The sequence below is a fragment of the Copadichromis virginalis genome, linkage group LG4 (assembly GCF_057382275.1).
Source record: "Copadichromis virginalis isolate Kocher_CV1m ecotype Utaka linkage group LG4, C_Virginalis_male_GT1.1, whole genome shotgun sequence".
Classification (NCBI taxonomy): domain Eukaryota; kingdom Metazoa; phylum Chordata; class Actinopteri; order Cichliformes; family Cichlidae; genus Copadichromis; species Copadichromis virginalis.
Genome location: NC_140621.1, coordinates 9234624 through 9251800, shown reverse-complemented (window position 1 = coordinate 9251800; position 17177 = coordinate 9234624). Strand labels below are relative to the sequence as shown.

Genomic DNA, 17177 nt, shown 5'->3' with positions numbered 1-17177 from the left:
CCCCATACCCAATACAGGGTTTTCGTGAGGCTGGTCATAGAATGTGAGAAAGCCTATGTTCAAAAGTGTTTCTTTATGAATAACTCCCCTTTAGACAGTTTAGTAAAAAAGTTTTGCGAGCTGGTTTTCCTCAGTATTCATCTTTTCGCTTACCCTCCCCATGTTGTTAAAAGGGGGAGGGGGAAGTACACTCAACCCCGCTACACACACTGCTGATGTCAGACTCCAGTCATGTCGACCCTCCTCAGGATCAACGATACCATCATGTTCATGGCGTTTCTTCAGAGCCGTGAGTAAAAGTAGCTTTAGTGCCGCATGCGTCTTCTCTCTAATTTCCGATATTGTGCGTGTTGCTGCAATCTACTGTATCTGCTGTCCTGTTATGTTACCGGCTAAAACATGTCTGCATTTCGAAACGGGTCAGGATGACATGCTTTAGTGGCGCAACGGAGGATGCTCTCGGGGAAAAGCATCAGCAACACCGTTGTAGCGATTTTTTTAAAAACACACATTAATTTATTGTTACATCACAGAAAGATTATTTTCTTTTTTAGCCGGCTTGACAATAGATTGTATAGATTGCAATATCCCCCTGCAATATAAGCATGGATAGAGAAATATAATGACATACACTTGACACAGTGGGACTGTGTGTTTTTGCGTGTGTGACTATTTGCAGTTATGACTAAAGGAGCAATGGAGATGCGAGGCTTTATCAATCGCATTAGACGTGTTGCCTTCAAGTACTGTCGGGTTTTGGACACTTTGTCAATACCTTAGCTAATTTCCTCTTAAGTGTGCGTGTGTGTGTGTGTGTGTGTGGGGGGGGCTTTCGAAAATGTGCAAATCACAAATCGTGCTATTCACACAATAAGGTTAGTACAGACATGACCCTACTTTTGAAATCGCTTTTGAAATGAGCTGAGATGGCCTATTTATAACTCAGATAAACTGATCATATAAATGGACTGGTTATTATATAGCACTTTTCTACATTATTTATACAACACGACTCATTCATCCATTCACACATATTCTACAGGTGTTAGTAAGTGCTTTCTATCTAACATTTACATGCATTCATTCTCCAATGAATACATCAGAGAGAAACTTGGTGTTCAGTGTGTGAGGATACTTAGGCATGCAGACTGGAGCAGTGAGGATGGACCACTAACCTTCTTATTAGTAGATCACCTGCGCTACAGCCAAAATAGTATAATACTGTTCTTCCCCAAAACTAATGATCCACTGCATATGAGCACTGTAATAGCTTACCGAATAGAATACATTGAAGCTTAAATTAATATAAAATTTCGGAAAAAGATTAAATGTGCTCTCACTGACGGCCAGCATTGAGTGTTCATCTATTACTGAATGTATAAAATTGCTGGACTAAAATCATCAATCACATTATAGCTAATAATCAAACAGTTTTGTTGTGACACTTGCATGATCAGTTCTTGAATTTTGTGCATAATGATGCATAGCAAAGCATGACTTAAATGTGCCTTTTCTGTGCACACTTGGATGGTCATGCTTTAAAAAAGAGAATGGTCTAAAATAGAGACCTAGTTATATGAGCAGTGCTTACATAACCTAGAGATGGTTATGTGAGAAAATCCCAGTAGATCAACAGTTTCTGAAATACTCACTGATGCCAGACTAGCCCGTTTGGCACCAATGACCATGCCACATGCAATTTCACTTAAATCACCTTTTTTCCCCCCTGTTCTGATACTAAGGCTGGACTTTAATCATTGTGATCACATCTACATGCCTAATTGCACTGAGTTGCTGACATGTGATTGGCTAAAATTTGCAATAAGCAGTTCAACAGATAACCTAATACATTGTCTGGTGAGTGCATACAGAGGGTAAAATAAGTATTGAACACGTCACCAATTTTTTAAGAAAATATATTTCTAAAAGTGCTACTGACATGAAATTCTCATCAAATGTCTCAACCCATCAAACCCACACATGCAAATAAATCAAACCATAGAAGTACATAATTAAATTATGTGTACTAATGATGCAGAAATGACACAGGGAAAAGTTTTCAGGATTCAGGTCAGGTCATTGGCTGGGCTAGTCTAGGAGGTTTACTTTCTTTCTCTATTCAAAGGAGCTTGCAAAGATTTCTTTCTCTATAAGCAAATGAGCGTTTCCTTGGCTGTGTGTTTGGGATTGTTGTTTTGCTGACACGTCCCTCGTTTCACCTTCATCATCCTGGTAGGTGGCAGTGGATTTTTTTTAATCAAAAATGTCTCAGAACATCTTTCCATTCATCTTTCCTTCAATTATATGACCCCCCCCCCCCCCCCCCCCCAATGCTGAATGCCAAAAAACAGCCACATACCATGCTGTTCCTACCTCCAAATTTCACTGTTGATATGGTGTTTTTGGGGCGACATGCAGTCTGTTTTTACCTCCAAACATAGTGTGTATTATGGCATCCAAATGCTTTAGTTTTGGTCTTAATTAATCAGGCTATATCCTGGCAGTATTTCACAGGCTTGTCTAAATGTTGGTCAGCAAACTGTAAACGCGGTGTGGTGAGTGTCCATACATGGTTGAGCGCATTATTTATTGCTTTCTTTCAACCAATTCTACCTGCTGATTTCAGGTCTTTCTGTAGCTCTCCACAACTGGTCCTTGGCTCTTGGAAAACTCTTCTGATAATTCTTTTCACTGCCTTCCTGAAATCTTGCGGGGATCACCTGGTCGTGGCCTGCTTATGGTAAAATGATGTTCTTACCAATTCTAGATTATGGCTCCAACAGTGCTCACTGGCACATTCAGTAGTTTAGGAATTCTTCTGTGACAAATCCCATCAAGATGTTTTGCAACAATAAGGTTTCAATGCAATGGCGTGTCCAGCGGGGTGGCCTGGGGGGGCACAGGCCACCCCCCCAACAGACTGGCCACCCCAGGTGCCACCCCAAAGGTAAAACAATAAAATTCAAACAAATGTACGATTATGTTTTCACGGTGAAGCTCAGATATCCGAGTGTAAGTGAATGCAGCATCGGCTTCTGCGCTATGTGCATCACGTTAGCAAAGGTAGGAGAGCCAAGCACGAAAGACAGCACTGCAGGAAACAATTTTTCGGTGAAAGAAAATGAAGACAGAATAAATGTCCCGGTAAGTAATATTAAGTTTGTTGAGTTTAGTAAACTTCGGTGAAATTAGAATCCCAAGGAGAAAATAACACTTAAAGAATTATTGCAGCCATCGTATATTTCAGACAGTATGCTACTGAGGGCAGCTAACATAAGAGTTATGAGTTATAAGATATAATCTAAGTCGTAACATTGCTGTATGGAGCTGCAGATTTGGTTGCAGGTTAACATAGGACTGGCCATCGGGCATACCGGGCATATGCCCGGTGGCTTTTTTTTTTTTTTTTTTTTTGTAATGGCATGAACAATGACAGGTGGTGGGCTGGCCAGATGCTGGCAGATGTGTAAAAATAACTCAGTTGTTTGGTGGTGTCTATGGCGGGGCTCCCACAGAGGCCAGCAGGTGGATGAGGGAAGGGGAGGCAGGTGGAGAGCCCCGAGGAGGCCACCAGTCCGAGTGTCAGGTGAACTGAACTTCAGGTAAGAAGTTATGACCTGCAGTCTATCTGGGTCAGATATAAACTAAGTTTAGGTGCAGTTTATTTTCGTTGTGCTGACTTTTTACTGTCAGTTGCAATAACTCGTACTGCGTTCTAGCCAGCTTGATGGAGTTTTTAGGTGGGTGATGTTACTGATAGTGAACTTTATTTTATTCATAAGGTTAGTTAGTAGAGTTGCCAACGGCTCCTTAAAAAAATGGGATGGTCCCTCATTCAGAGAAAATATTACACGTTTCGTATTGAGCTGAGAAGAGACGCAGTTTGTCCCGGACTTTAGCTAGAATGGAAAAAGACACAAAGCTGGAGTTATTCTGTCGTTAAGCTGCACAGCTGCCTCTTCTTCTCTCATTCTCTCCCCCCTCCCTCTCCTGTTTCTACTTCAATCATAAAACTGATCAATGATCAGCTGATCGGCTTTTCTCTCTTGTTTGTTTATCACTCACTTTGCGCCAGAAAGAGGAAACCTGCAGATGTCGCGCTAAACAACAGCAGCACGTTTAAGCTTGATCAGCTGTTGTCAGAATTTATTTAATATTAATTTCTAGTATCAGCTGATGTTTGCTGGAGCCACAGCTGTAAAGCTGCTGGTCATGATGTCAGTTTGGATATGTGGTGAGAGGGAAACATGAAGATGAAACCAGGAGATGTCCTTACTGAATCATCAGAGCTGAACAGATGATGGAGAAACAAGTTTACCTTTTAGGTGACATGAATGAGTTGAAGGGAAGTTATGAACTGTTTCTGAGAGACAAATAACACCAGGATCCTTTTCTAAGCAGCTGACAGCTGGTAACTGTGCAGGGGCGGGTCTAGGAAGTTTTTGCCAGGGGGCCAGGTAGGGCATTAACAGGGAAAGGGGGCACAAAGAAATACTTTTCTTTCTTATTCTCATTTAAAATATCTAGCTTTTATTAAATAATTATCTAAATCTTACAACCAAAGTTTTTATCTGACGTAAAATGTATAGAAATCATACATATACCAGAAAGACAGTGTACATCACTGTCACAACAGCATTTGTTTTCATTCAAAGTCTTTATGGCTTTAATGGGGCAGGGATAGCTCAGTAGGTAAAGTGGTCGCCCCATGATCGGAAGGTCGGCGGTTTGAATCCACTTAACGGCTACCCTGAGGTACCCCTGAGCAAGGTACCGTCCCTACACACTGCTCCCCGGGCGCCTGCTTAGTGGGCTGCCCACTGCTTCACTGAGTGAATGGGTCAAATGCAGAGAAAAACAAGTAATTTCCCCATGGGGATCAATAAAGTATCCATTATTATTATTATACCTGGTGGGCCGGTCTGTAGTCAAAATGCCAGATTTTCTGTCCCAGTCCAGCCCTGCAGGTTAATACTGGCAGTGTCACCATGCCAGCTGACTGTATTTCATCATCAGCCAGTGTTGTTCTTCATACATCAATATTACCAAAGTTTACCATAAGGCAGCATAGAAAGTATTTACTTGCTTTCAGGTTTCATTCAAATGTTAGTCTTTTCAGTTGTTTCCCCACTTTTTTCCTGTTTCAAAATCAAACACCAGTTTGTGAGAAGATTATCTTCTTTTTTTAATAGGCAGATAAAGTTTTGCATTGGCATTGGCTAATTTGTCAATTGTTTGTTACAAATGTTCGTATTTTAATATTAAAAAATGTTTTTGCCCAAAACATATGTGCACTATGTGTCAGTAAAAATACTATGCAAATATTGCTGTCCTTGAATGCTGAGTAAACACTGACAAAGCACTGATTGTATCTCTTGTACTTTATCAACACAGTATCTAAAAACTTTGCACCGTAGTGGTTAAAATCTCATTCTAATAAGAGTTAAAAGCGCATTCGGTTATTAGGTTTACAGGGTTATTGAATTATGGTTAATGGTTGGTAGAATTTTTTTTAAACATTATCTGCCAATTACATCTGCCACCCTTCTCCAAATCTGTGCCCCTACCTGGCCCCCCCAACAAAAATTTTCTAGACACGCCACTGTTTCAATGGTCTGGAGAGAGCTCATTGGTTTTTACCCATCATGAGATGTTTCTTGGTAATGAGACACATTTTTTAAAATAGGTCAGTTGGGACTGAATCAGCTGACGTTAATTCCTGTTTTATTTTGACAGTGTCTGTGTACTACTGTGTGTTCAATTTTGCTTTCCCTGTCCTGTTAGTTCATCGTTTAATTATCCTGTGTGTATTTTAGTCTCCCCCTGCTTGTTGTTGCGTCATCCCTGTTTGCTGTGTGATTCCCTGTACCCTATACTTTCCATGTTTTCTAGTTCCCAGTTCCTAATTTCTCCCTCGTTAGAGTTTTTTAGTGATGTTCCGTTTGAAGCGGAGGCTCCGGTGCAGAAAACCAAAAACAACACACTGCTTCTGAAGCAGTGTCGAGGCTTGGTTCGGCTAACCTGAGTCACATGATCAGTGATGTGTGAAGCTTCATTTGGTACATCTCTGCTTCAATACCTGTTTCCATGGTTTATAATGAAGGGAATCATTGGCAGGATTTGTGCTGTGTTGTTGTGATTTTGTGTGAGAGAGCGAAGTGTGTGACATATTGAGAGACATGGAGCCAGCGAGAAAGAGAGGACATTCTGCCTATTCCTAAAGAAAAAATAAATAGAACAGTCTTATGTGTTGTTTTTATTTTACTAGTTTTTAAAAAATTCTACCCCAAGGTAAAAAAGTACCTAAAATACATTATACATATAAGTTATAATATATTATATACAAGTGTAGCTGTGCATTGGTTAATTACATAACCATGTGGAAATGGGGACCTTACAGCACAAGCATACTCCCAACCTATTATAAGAGCGTGTTGTATATTATTATAAAGAATGTTTTGCTTTCAAATGTCAAGAAGTCAAACAAAAGGAGACCATAACACAGCACGTTTAAGAAAAAGTTTATTTATCAAAAGTATTTATTAATCAAATAATCATTCTTTTTCACTCCCCCCCCGCCCCCCCCATAAATACATACATACATTCATACATACATAAAAACATGTTCAAAGCACCTCAGTCACATGATATTAAACAGAAACTGTCAACTCAGCTCTGTAGGAAGCAGTTCATTTCAAGCTGTTTATTCAAGCTGCTCTTCATACTTTTGGCCACAAGATGGCACAAAAGAGGACTGTTGAACAGCTTCGAGTAATGAAACCTTTTTGAATACAAGCTTCAATGTTTCAGAAAGCTTAATTTGGCCATCATAGCTGCCACCTTAAAACTAATTCCCTTGTGTTCGAGTCCTGTGTTTGGGTTCTGCCTTGCCTGTCACACAGCCACATATGACATTCAATCTGTATAGGGATTAAAAATACAGAGTACAATACAGACAGTTTTACTAGTTCTCCTACTTTAAATGCTACTGAAACCTGTACAAGCCAACCAATAACAGAGGAATATAACGACACAGACGGCATAACATTATGGCCACTTGCCTTATATTCTGTTGGTCCCCCTTTTACTGCCAAAAGAAACATGGGGAGTCATGGACTATGCTAGACTGTAGTATCTGACAACAAGATGTTAGCAAAGATTCTTTGAGTTCTGTAAGTTGTGAGATAGGACCTCCTGGATTGGAATTGCTTATCCAGCTGTGTGTGTGTGATATTCTCTGTTTGACTTGGTTTGTTGAAGTGTTCAGTTTTGAGTTGTATGGAGGGGATTTTTACTTAGGTTGTGTTTTTGTTCATATTTGGTATTTATAGTTATCATTTTTAGATTTTCTTCAGGGTTGTTTTTTCTGTCCTCCTGTGTTCCCTTTGTCAAGTCTGCCTTTCTCTTAGATCTTCCGTGCTTAGTCAGTCTTGTCTTCATGTTTATTTATCTTTTGTCTATGTCACGTTCTTTTGTCTTCGTCCCTGTCTGTGTTTATGCATCTTGTTTTATTCTTTATATGTCTTTACATGTGCTCTGAAGCCTCGGCACAGTACCTCCCATCACTGTGTTCCCTGTGTGTTTCGCATTTCCCCATTAGTATCCTGAGTTTCTTGTAATTTTGCCCCGTCTACTTTTTTGTAAAGTTGTTTTGAGTTTAGTTCTGTCTCTGAGTTCTGCATATTGGGTCTCAACCTGCCTGCTACACGGCAACGCATGACACCAGCACATCAGAAAACAGAGACAGACTCTTTAGTGGAGATATCATCTGAATTTCAGGAGCGGGACCACTCCTCCTTCACTCCCCCTCCGGCCTCAGGCTATAACCCCCCCCCCCCTCCAATACCTGCTGTTCTCATTTTCATGCTCCCCCTGCCCCCCCCCCCCCTTTTCTTTCTGCTCTTCTCCTCTTCTCCTCTCCTCTCTTCCTTTCCTCCATTTATTTCTCGTTAGTACATGGGGATCTGCCCGGCCCGAGAGCCGTTGCCAGTCCCCTTCAAGGCCTTCCCCAAACCGCAGCACTATACACACTTCCTCATCCCTCATTGCCCATTGTTACCGAGGAAGTGGTCCCTGCTAGTGAATTGTCATTGTAGCAATGAAGCATTAAACAACGAAACTGAGTTGCAATTCTCTCAGTGCGAAAAGAAGAAAAAATAAAGTAAACAAAATCAGAATCAGAATCAGAATCAGAATCAGAAAGGGTTTTATTGCCAAATGTTGAGCAGGTTTACAACATTAGGAAATTGCTGCGGTGCTTCAGTGCAAACATACTGTCATAAAAATATAAAAATAAGAATAAGAATTAAAAGTGCTAAGTGGATAGATATATACATGATATATACATGAGTGCAGGTGGTGCAGGTGGTGATCAGTGCCAAACAACATTATGCACTCCACACTGTATATAAATGCCACTTGTTTTGCACATATTCAACTCTGTATATTTTATATATTTTATTATTATTATTATTATTATTATTATTTTATTTTATTTTTTTACTATTTAATTTGTAAAAATGTGTATACACACACACACACACACACACACACACACACACACACACACACACACGTAGGAAAATATTTAGTATACACATCCAGAAATGCATACACTATTATATATTGTACATATATTTATTAGTTTCAGGTTGGCCATTCTTGTATTTTGCTCGTTTGTGTTGTTGTGTTTGCACATCTCTGTTGCTTGTGGGGCTCGCACACAAGAATTTCACTCGCATGTGCTGTGCCAGTGTGCCTGCACATGTGATGTGACAATAAAAAGTGATTTGATTTGATTTGATTTGATTTGAACATGGAATGATGCAGTGAACACAGCGTAGGGTCATGTGTTAGTGGTGGGAACAGTCATACGGTTATTGTTCATGTGTCCGACAGCAGAGGGGAAGAAACTGTTCTTATGGCGAGAGGTTCTGGTGCAAATGGACCGGAGCCTCCTGCCTGAGGGGAGCAGGTCAAACAGACTGTGTCGAGGGTGAGAAGGGTCAGCGAGATTACAGAGATTAAAGAGATTACACATTCAAATCCACTTCCAAATCCAGTCCCAGCTGAAGTTGATCAGACCCCAGCTTGCATCCCAGCAGCAACCGTCCATGGATCATGGATATGGATGTTTTAGCAATGTGCTGGGGGAACTTCAATTGCTTCCCCAAATGGGGTTGTAGCTTCCAGGCTGTGTAGAGAAGACCTGACCTTGTCCTTTGCTGTTGGCAGGACTTCTCTCCAGCTTTGACAAAGGCAATTCTCCTCTTCGTGGCAAGATGTTATTTCCCAGAGAAGATTGCATTGCCAATGCTTTCTGCCACTGCTTTCAGCATTTGGTTGTTACGCCAGTGGTAGCAACCTTCTGCAGAGCCTTTGGACATCTACTCTGTAGATGTTCTAAGTATCCCCTTTTTGAGCATAGCTGACAGATTGGTGTCTCATGGTTGCCCCACATAATAGAGATTGGCTGGGCTTGGTAGGGCATGGATGAGGAATCAGACACAATGGACATCCGCTTGCATGATGTTCCTCAGGTGATTTTCCACTGTAGCTTACGTTTTGTCCAGGCCACCTGCTGCCTGAGCCCCACTGTCCTACACATTTGCTCTTCCTTCACATCTGCTCAGTCCTCTTCTTGGATTATGTGGTCTCTCTCATTTTCTCTAGCCTTGTCCATGTGAGGCTTTTGGGGGGGGGAAAAAACAAGCAAGCTCTCCTGGATGCCAGTGTACCCACCAAATCCTTGCAAGATGTCCTTACCTCCTGGATATTACAACAACATCAGTTAACTCCTGGAACTGATGTTGTTGTAACAGTCAGGTCATCCATAAATGCTCTTATCAGATGACTAAGATGGTACATCTGGTTATAATCCCTTTTTCCTGCCGATGACAATCTGATGTTTCTGTCCTAGAAGTGACGGTCAACATGAAGATCCTTGCTACTCTGCTCTCCGAAGGGTCCCCAACCTTCTACCTCCTTAGGATGTCTTGAAGGTCAGCTTGTTTCTTCTTTCTTCTCACTACACCTTATATGTTTTTTGAAGGTATGGAGCTCTTGCCTCAGCTGGATCTTGATGGCTCTGGTGTAAGTGGTTCTTGTGTAAGTGGGCTTGGTATCTACTTTCTTGACAACACTGAATCTTTCTGCTGCATAGCCGCAAATTATGTTAGTCATTGTATGGAGTCGGCGGTGTGAAGGCACCTGAAGGCCAGTACTTATGAGTGGATTCAAGCACAGACACAATACAGAGCAGTGTTACGGTTTTTACAAGTTTTATTGTAAACACAGGAAGAACAACCTGGACCAGAAGCTGCTGTTGACTGTCTACCGCACCTCATTGGAGAGCATGGTTTCCTATTGCCTGGGTGTCTGGCCCACAGATGAGAACAGGAAGCATGCACATAGGGTAACACTGCTGAAAAAAATCTTTATTTTTTATTTATTTTATTTATTTTAGCTGTCCTCCGCCACCCTGGAGGCCGTCAATTGCTCCTGTCTCAGGAAAACAAGGGCCATCACAGGTGGCCTCTTGCATCTTGCCTGCCACCTGTTTGACCCGTTGCCCTCCAGACGGTATCTTAGGTTTATAAGGTTCTCACACCTCCAGACTCACAAACAGCTTCCCCCCCTGGGTTATCTGGATTTTAAAAAAGAGATCATTTATCCTTCAGATGCAGATGTACAACTGAGTCTAAAGGTCTCTCTTTCAAGGATGCCAATGTTAAAATTTTGGATAGAGAAAACGGATGGCTTGAAAGAGGAGTGAAAGAGGAGGTGGCTACGACACCAACAGTCTGATGTCTATAATCCAGCTTTTGAGATCCCTTCCCAGACACCTTAACATATAGCACTCACATCCTGGGCCATTTGACCTCAATAAATAATATAAATCACATGATAGGGTGGGGCTAGGTTTCACTATGGGTTCACCTGAAACCTTGGCTGATTGTGTCCCACACCGTTTTCACACCTTGGCTCGTGTGATTAGGTAGAGGATCGATACAGGGTCCCTCTTGCGGACACTCCCATAGGGCTTAAAATCTGGGACTCTCAACCAATTGCACCTAGAACTGAAGAAGCTTCTTGGATGAGAGGTGAAACGTCTTCAAGAAAACTTAAAGAAGTCCAGACTCTTTTATTTCCAAGCTCCTTAGACTACGATGACCTGGATGACTGAGAACCTTCACAGATACATTTAAAATGCTTCTCCTGACACACTTCAATAATCAGGCTCCATCTTATTGTAAAGACCTCCTAGTCCCATCTCACCCTAATAGTGGTGACTTGTGGTTCTTTAAAAGTATAATGGTAGGCAGAGCCTTCAGCTTTCAGGAGCTTTCAGGACTTGCTGTCATAGCAACAGAGCCGTAAGCGTAAACCTGCTCGGGAGCAGGTTTACTTTATGTAAACAGGATTAGATCGCGGCCACGCAGGTATGTCCGCTTCATTTATACGAAAGCAACAGCGATAAATAAATAACATCAATGTAACTGAAGATAATGCAGCACTTGATCCTTTTATTGATGTCACACAGATACATACAGGTCATTTCCTAAAAAAGGGAAATGTACTATTAACATTCTATTACATGTATGTGATTATTACAGATGTAATTCATATTTCAGAGTAGTAATTGTAAATTACTTCGTGTAATCAAGATGAGAGACCACGGCTATAAAAGCCAAGGTGGATTTGGGAAGCCTGTCGCAGTCATATCCTGTCCGTTTACGCGAGCAACCCATTGCGGAAGGTGCAAGATTGATAAGGAGAGTCCTCAGAATTCAGCATATATTGCGGGACAGACAGGATCCTTTAGCTCAGCGCGACAGTGTGCTCATAGAGAGATATCGATTTTCCCGTGAGGGTATTATTTACTTAACCAACTTGTTGACGAGGGGGTGCAGGACCACCACCTGTCTTTTTTTCCTCTGCCCTTTTCTTGGTTGCTGTTATGAACAAACAAACAGATTATTTCAGGGTCTCTTTCCAAGAGACTAAAAGCAATATAAGTGATAAATATTACCATTCTGTAGAATATTCTTATATTTCACTTTTACTTGTTCCCATGTTCTAGTGGGTCCTGTTGTGGCTCTAATGTGAAAGAGGATATAATATAACAATATAATATAATGTAATATAATATTGGATAATATAGTGTGATATGATAAATCTACCCTACCGCCTACTGGTGTTGGCCAGAGGGGCCGATGGCGCGATATGGCAGCCTCGCTTCTGTCAGTCTGCCCCAGGGCAGCTGTGGCTACAACCGTAGCTGCCTCCACCAGTGTGTGAATGTGAGAGTGAATGAATAGTGGCATTGTAAAGCGCTTTGGGTGCCTTGAAAAGCGCTATATAAATCCAATATATTATTATTATTATTATTAAATTACTTACGAGTTTAATTTGTCAGCACCTTTCTGCCAGCCCTCTCTCCTTGCTTTTGCAGCCTTTGCAGTGTTCCCTTGCGTTCTGATTAAACTCTGAAACTCCTGAAATCCCTCACTCAGGAGTTCTTGCTCTGCTGCCAAAAAATACCGAGCCGAGCGCGCTCCTTCGACATTTTCGCCGACCAATCAGAGGGTTGCCGATCAATGTTTCTACTATCGATGCGTAGCCCCTTTTACGACACCCAGTGATGTCACATTACTGCGTCCAGCTGTAGTAATCGTCAACAGCAGGTGTGTTCGGGGAACCGGATTAGCGAGCTCACGGTTAGCGCGATGATTTGATCTTGGATGTGTCATTTGATCTTGGATGTAGTAAGCGACGTACGAAGAACGGGCCCCAGGTCACTTAGCTCAAGAGATATACCAGAGAAGCAGAGGCCAAAAGAATAAATGGCCTGGTCTCCAAAGATCCATCCATGGTGTATTGTCAGCTTCAAGGGCAGACCTACCCAGAAATGAAAATAAGCAATATTAGAAGAACATCTGAGAGAAAAAGGTGTCCCACTACACCAATGCCAAGTGGCTGGTGGGCCTAAGAGTAGGAAAAAAGCAACCTCACAAAGGAAGGTATCCAACAACAGCATGAAGAGTTGGAGAGCACCAGGACCAGACATTGTCCCACAACTACTGAATGAAGAAGCTAATAGCAATCTATGGATTGCAGTACAAATAAAATGTCTGCTAACAGTATGTACTCATTCATACTGTCCAACACAGGGCAGAACAATAGCTATCAAAGGGGTAAAACAACATCAAGCTATTGGCCAATTATCTGCCTCTCCACAACATGGAAGCTCTTCTCAGATATAGCAACCAAGTTGAATAAGCACATGAGTGAGATATGAGCACACTTCAGAGACATATTGCAAAAAAAACAAAAAACAACAACAACAGGGCGTAAAGCCCCAGCTATTGGTTCACAGAACAGTTGACCAGACAGACCCGAGCATTGTCTGTATTGGCTACAAGGCACTCTGTGACTCAATGCACAGCACATGGATACTGGAGTCCTTAGCACTATACAAGGTTAATAATGCACTTATAACATTCATCAGGAACTCAGTGTTGAACGTGGAAGACAACACTGAAGGCCAACTCCAAGGCACTATCTACCTTCAAGTGCAGAATATACCAAGGTCCCTGCAGCTATTCCGCATAGGCCTCAACCCCCTAAGCCAGCTCATCACGAAGAGTGGAAGAGACTGGAATATACATTCAGGACTAGAATGACCATCAGATACCTTGTGTACATGAATAACATCAAGCTGTATACTACTTCAAGTAAGACATTAACTCACCTTCAATACATATGCCCCACTAGTCATCAGATACCCAGCTGGAATAATAAGTTGGCCAATAGAGGAGATAAATCCCACTGAAGCCAGACCAAGAAAAAAACCAAAAAACATGACATTTCTTTTCTTTGTATTTTCTACTTATTTGGGGCAAGAGTAACAATAATCTTTGTATTTTTATTCAAAGAACCCCATAGATTTTTATATTTAATCATACTTCAGAAGTAATTTTAGCATTAACTTCATGTAGTAGAATTAAAGGTGTCTGTAACAGAACCTTTAAACCTAGTTCACACTTTAAACCTGGTGAGGCGTGATTGCAGATGTCACTCAGGTGCATCTGTGGTCCATGCAGCGGCACCGCAGACCACGCGCCTCCACATATCATATAAACTCCAATAAATAATCAGAAGAGTTTTTGCGGCGGCATCCTTCCGTGTCAAGAAGTGATGTTGTAACATTCAGACAGGTGTTCTTTCAGGTATGCCAGCATCAGTGTGCATGACTGAGAAGTCCTGTCCATGAGTGGCAGTCTCAATCGCATGCGTCGCAGACACAAGGAGACGTCTGATGAGGCTGGTGTTTGTCTGCCTCCCTTCTGGCTCTCTTTTCAGAGATGTGTGCAGCCCTGTTTTCCTCTGCCTTTTCCACTCCCCTCCTGACAGTGAGGCGCCAGACTGAGCGATCAAGTGTGCCGGGTTTCCATGCCATGGTATTTATGCTGCACAGTTTCATGTCTTTTTTACAGACATCTTTAAAGTGCAGCCATGGGTGCTTGGTCTTGCTTGGTCGCAAGCCCTTCATCAACTCGCCAGGTCCTTCAAGGATGCAGCCAAGTTCCATTTGACTGATGTGGCCAAGACAATGAAGGTGCCACTCACAAAGAAGGGCAAACATGCTGTCCATGTTTGTGGATTTCAGGACCTCTGAATTGGGCACTTTGTTTAGTCTTTGAATCCACAGAATGCACTGCAGGCACCTCAGGTGGAAGTTTTCTCTCATGCCTCATGTAGTTGGTCGAGGCTTCACTGCTATAAAGAATGATTGTAGGTTGTACCCATCTATAGCGATGTTTTGGGGGGTGATCTTTACCCCGTGCCATGACTTGCATCTTCTTTAAACTTACAGCAAGCCTGAATTCCTTGTAAGCATAGAAGAGACAAGTAACAAGCTGTTTCAAGTGTCTTCCTTGTGGGATGTTAAGCCTGTGTCATCAGCAAAGAGCAACTCAAGTATAGAGTAGAAACTAGGGCTGAACAATTATGGAAAATAATCTAATTGCGATTTTTTGCCCCAATATTGCGATTGCGATGCGATATGCGATTATTTTTTAAGGTCTTTGTCTTCTGTATTATTAAACAAAGACAAGCAATACATCATATAGTATGGCCAATACTATATTACATTAATTTTAAACTGTTCTTTCCTGGAAGACAGACCTCTGTTATGATGACATGAGGTGATGCATGAATTGATGACTGACATTTTTATTTAACTTCTTCAATCACAACAGTATATTTGAACATACACAATAGTTTATTTTTAGCTTACAAACATCTGAGCATAAAGTGCTGACAAGGAACCCTGGTGTAAACATTAAAATGAAAGTCAGTGCAATGTGCAGATTGCAGAAATATACATAAAAAAATCTGTGGCTTTACCACACTCAGTTTTTCGACATCTGTGAACTACTAGACAGTCATTCAATTAAAAAATAATATTAAATAAATAAAACTAATAAATAAAAAATACACACATCTTACTGATCTCTGCAGTCAGTAACATTACACATAAAGTGCAAACATAATAGCAATTGTATAAACACACACACAAACACGCCTTTAAAATTTAAAGGCGTGAAATTGGACGGTCTAGCCTTCTGATTAGCTAATCAGAAGGCTAGTTCTGATTAGCGTCACCGCTGTCTCGGTGGAGTTTAATAAACTCGGCCGTCTGCTTCTTGCTATCTAAAATATAACCAGACACTGGTGTAAATTCTCGACTGTCTCATACTTCTGTTTAATAAGTTTTCTGTTTGACGTTTAGTCAGCTGTGTGAAAACCAAGGAGGAACCCACCCGGGGGATTAATAAAGTTTTATTTTATCTAATCTAATAACTTTAATCTCAGCCAAACCGATTTACTCACGAACAAACAAAACACTGAAAAAAGCCCAACAATAACATTTTTAGGTCGTCTAAGTGACTTATATATTACGTTTAACCCGAGCAGCGAAACTCCGCGGTGATCTGAAAATGATGTGCCGGGAGTTGTGCCGTTCTCGGCCGCATCAGTAACCCTCGAGCTCCCGGCTAGCTGTCGAGCTGGTGGGTAGCAGACGCCTCTGAAAACGTCGAAGCACTTTTGCAAATATGGGATATCTTGATAAACCGAGCAGATATTTGATGTTTACACAACTACTTTCTCGCCTGAAAATATGTTAAAAGTTTATTTTGTGACCCAGAAAGATTAGTATGAGTAATTTTAAAACTTAGTAGCGGCCGCCATTGCTGGAAACTGGAGTTTGGCTGGGCCGCGCTATGAATTCTGGGATATGGTAGTAATTTGGACAGCCTTCGGCGCGTCGCTGTGACGTACTCGGTCTACAAATGCGGCCTCAGGAGGATGCAGCCCATGAATTTGGACATGTCCAGAGTATAATCGCAGCCTTTGCGGTTAGAAAATTGCACTTGATCATGTCGCGATATTATCGCAAATGCGATATATCTTTCAGCCCTAGTAGAAACAGTGTGTGGATAACATGGATGTAGACTCCACTGTGTTTGTGTTTTAGTGAAGGGGTAACCATGTGATGAATACATACGGGCTTGCTCTGGTCTGTCCTTGGCTGATGCTGATTGTGCTTCTGTAAAAATCCCTTAATAATACAGCTAAGTGAATTGATTTGAAAATTTAGAGCCAAAATGGGGAAAACGACGACAAACACAGGCAGTATGTGGGCTGAATGTGTGTGAGAGAGGCAGAGACTTTGATGTGAGGGGTGGGATGGTAGGGGGTGCATTGGAATTATGTTTTTTGTTACATTCAGCATGAACAAAATGTGTGGTTTTAACCATGGTCACATGTTTGAGTGACTCTCTGCTGCCAGCCATTCCTTTTTCTTTCCTTTTTTTATTTGAAAATATTAATTTCAAGTAAACCGATATGAATCAGTATGCATTAGAACAGTATCCAGAATCACAAGCAATAGATTACATGTTGTTTCTGTTCCACAAACTGTCTTGAGCTGTTGTTGGTCTGTTAAAGATCCATATGCAAACTGTATACCATTAAGGATATTTGGAATGGATATTTGCAGTTAATCAATCAATCAATAAAATATACAGTACTGTGAAAACAGTGGGGAGCCACCCCTCATTACATTTTGCTTCCAAGGAGATGTTCTGGTGGAGTTGCTCTCCGGGGTT

The 17177-nt window shown here is 41.4% G+C and overlaps 1 protein-coding gene across 2 annotated transcripts in view; it reads left to right on the top strand.

Annotated features, from left to right (window-relative positions):
- The first annotated feature begins 205 nt into the window (after positions 1–205).
- Positions 206–17177, top strand: part of LOC146710772 (TANK-binding kinase 1-binding protein 1-like) — a 31652-nt gene continuing 14680 nt past the window's right edge. For both annotated transcript variants that reach the window (XM_085453376.1, XM_085453375.1), the window contains exon 1: positions 206–289. The gene's annotated coding sequence lies outside the window, so the exon portion shown is untranslated. The remainder of the gene's footprint in view (positions 290–17177) is intronic.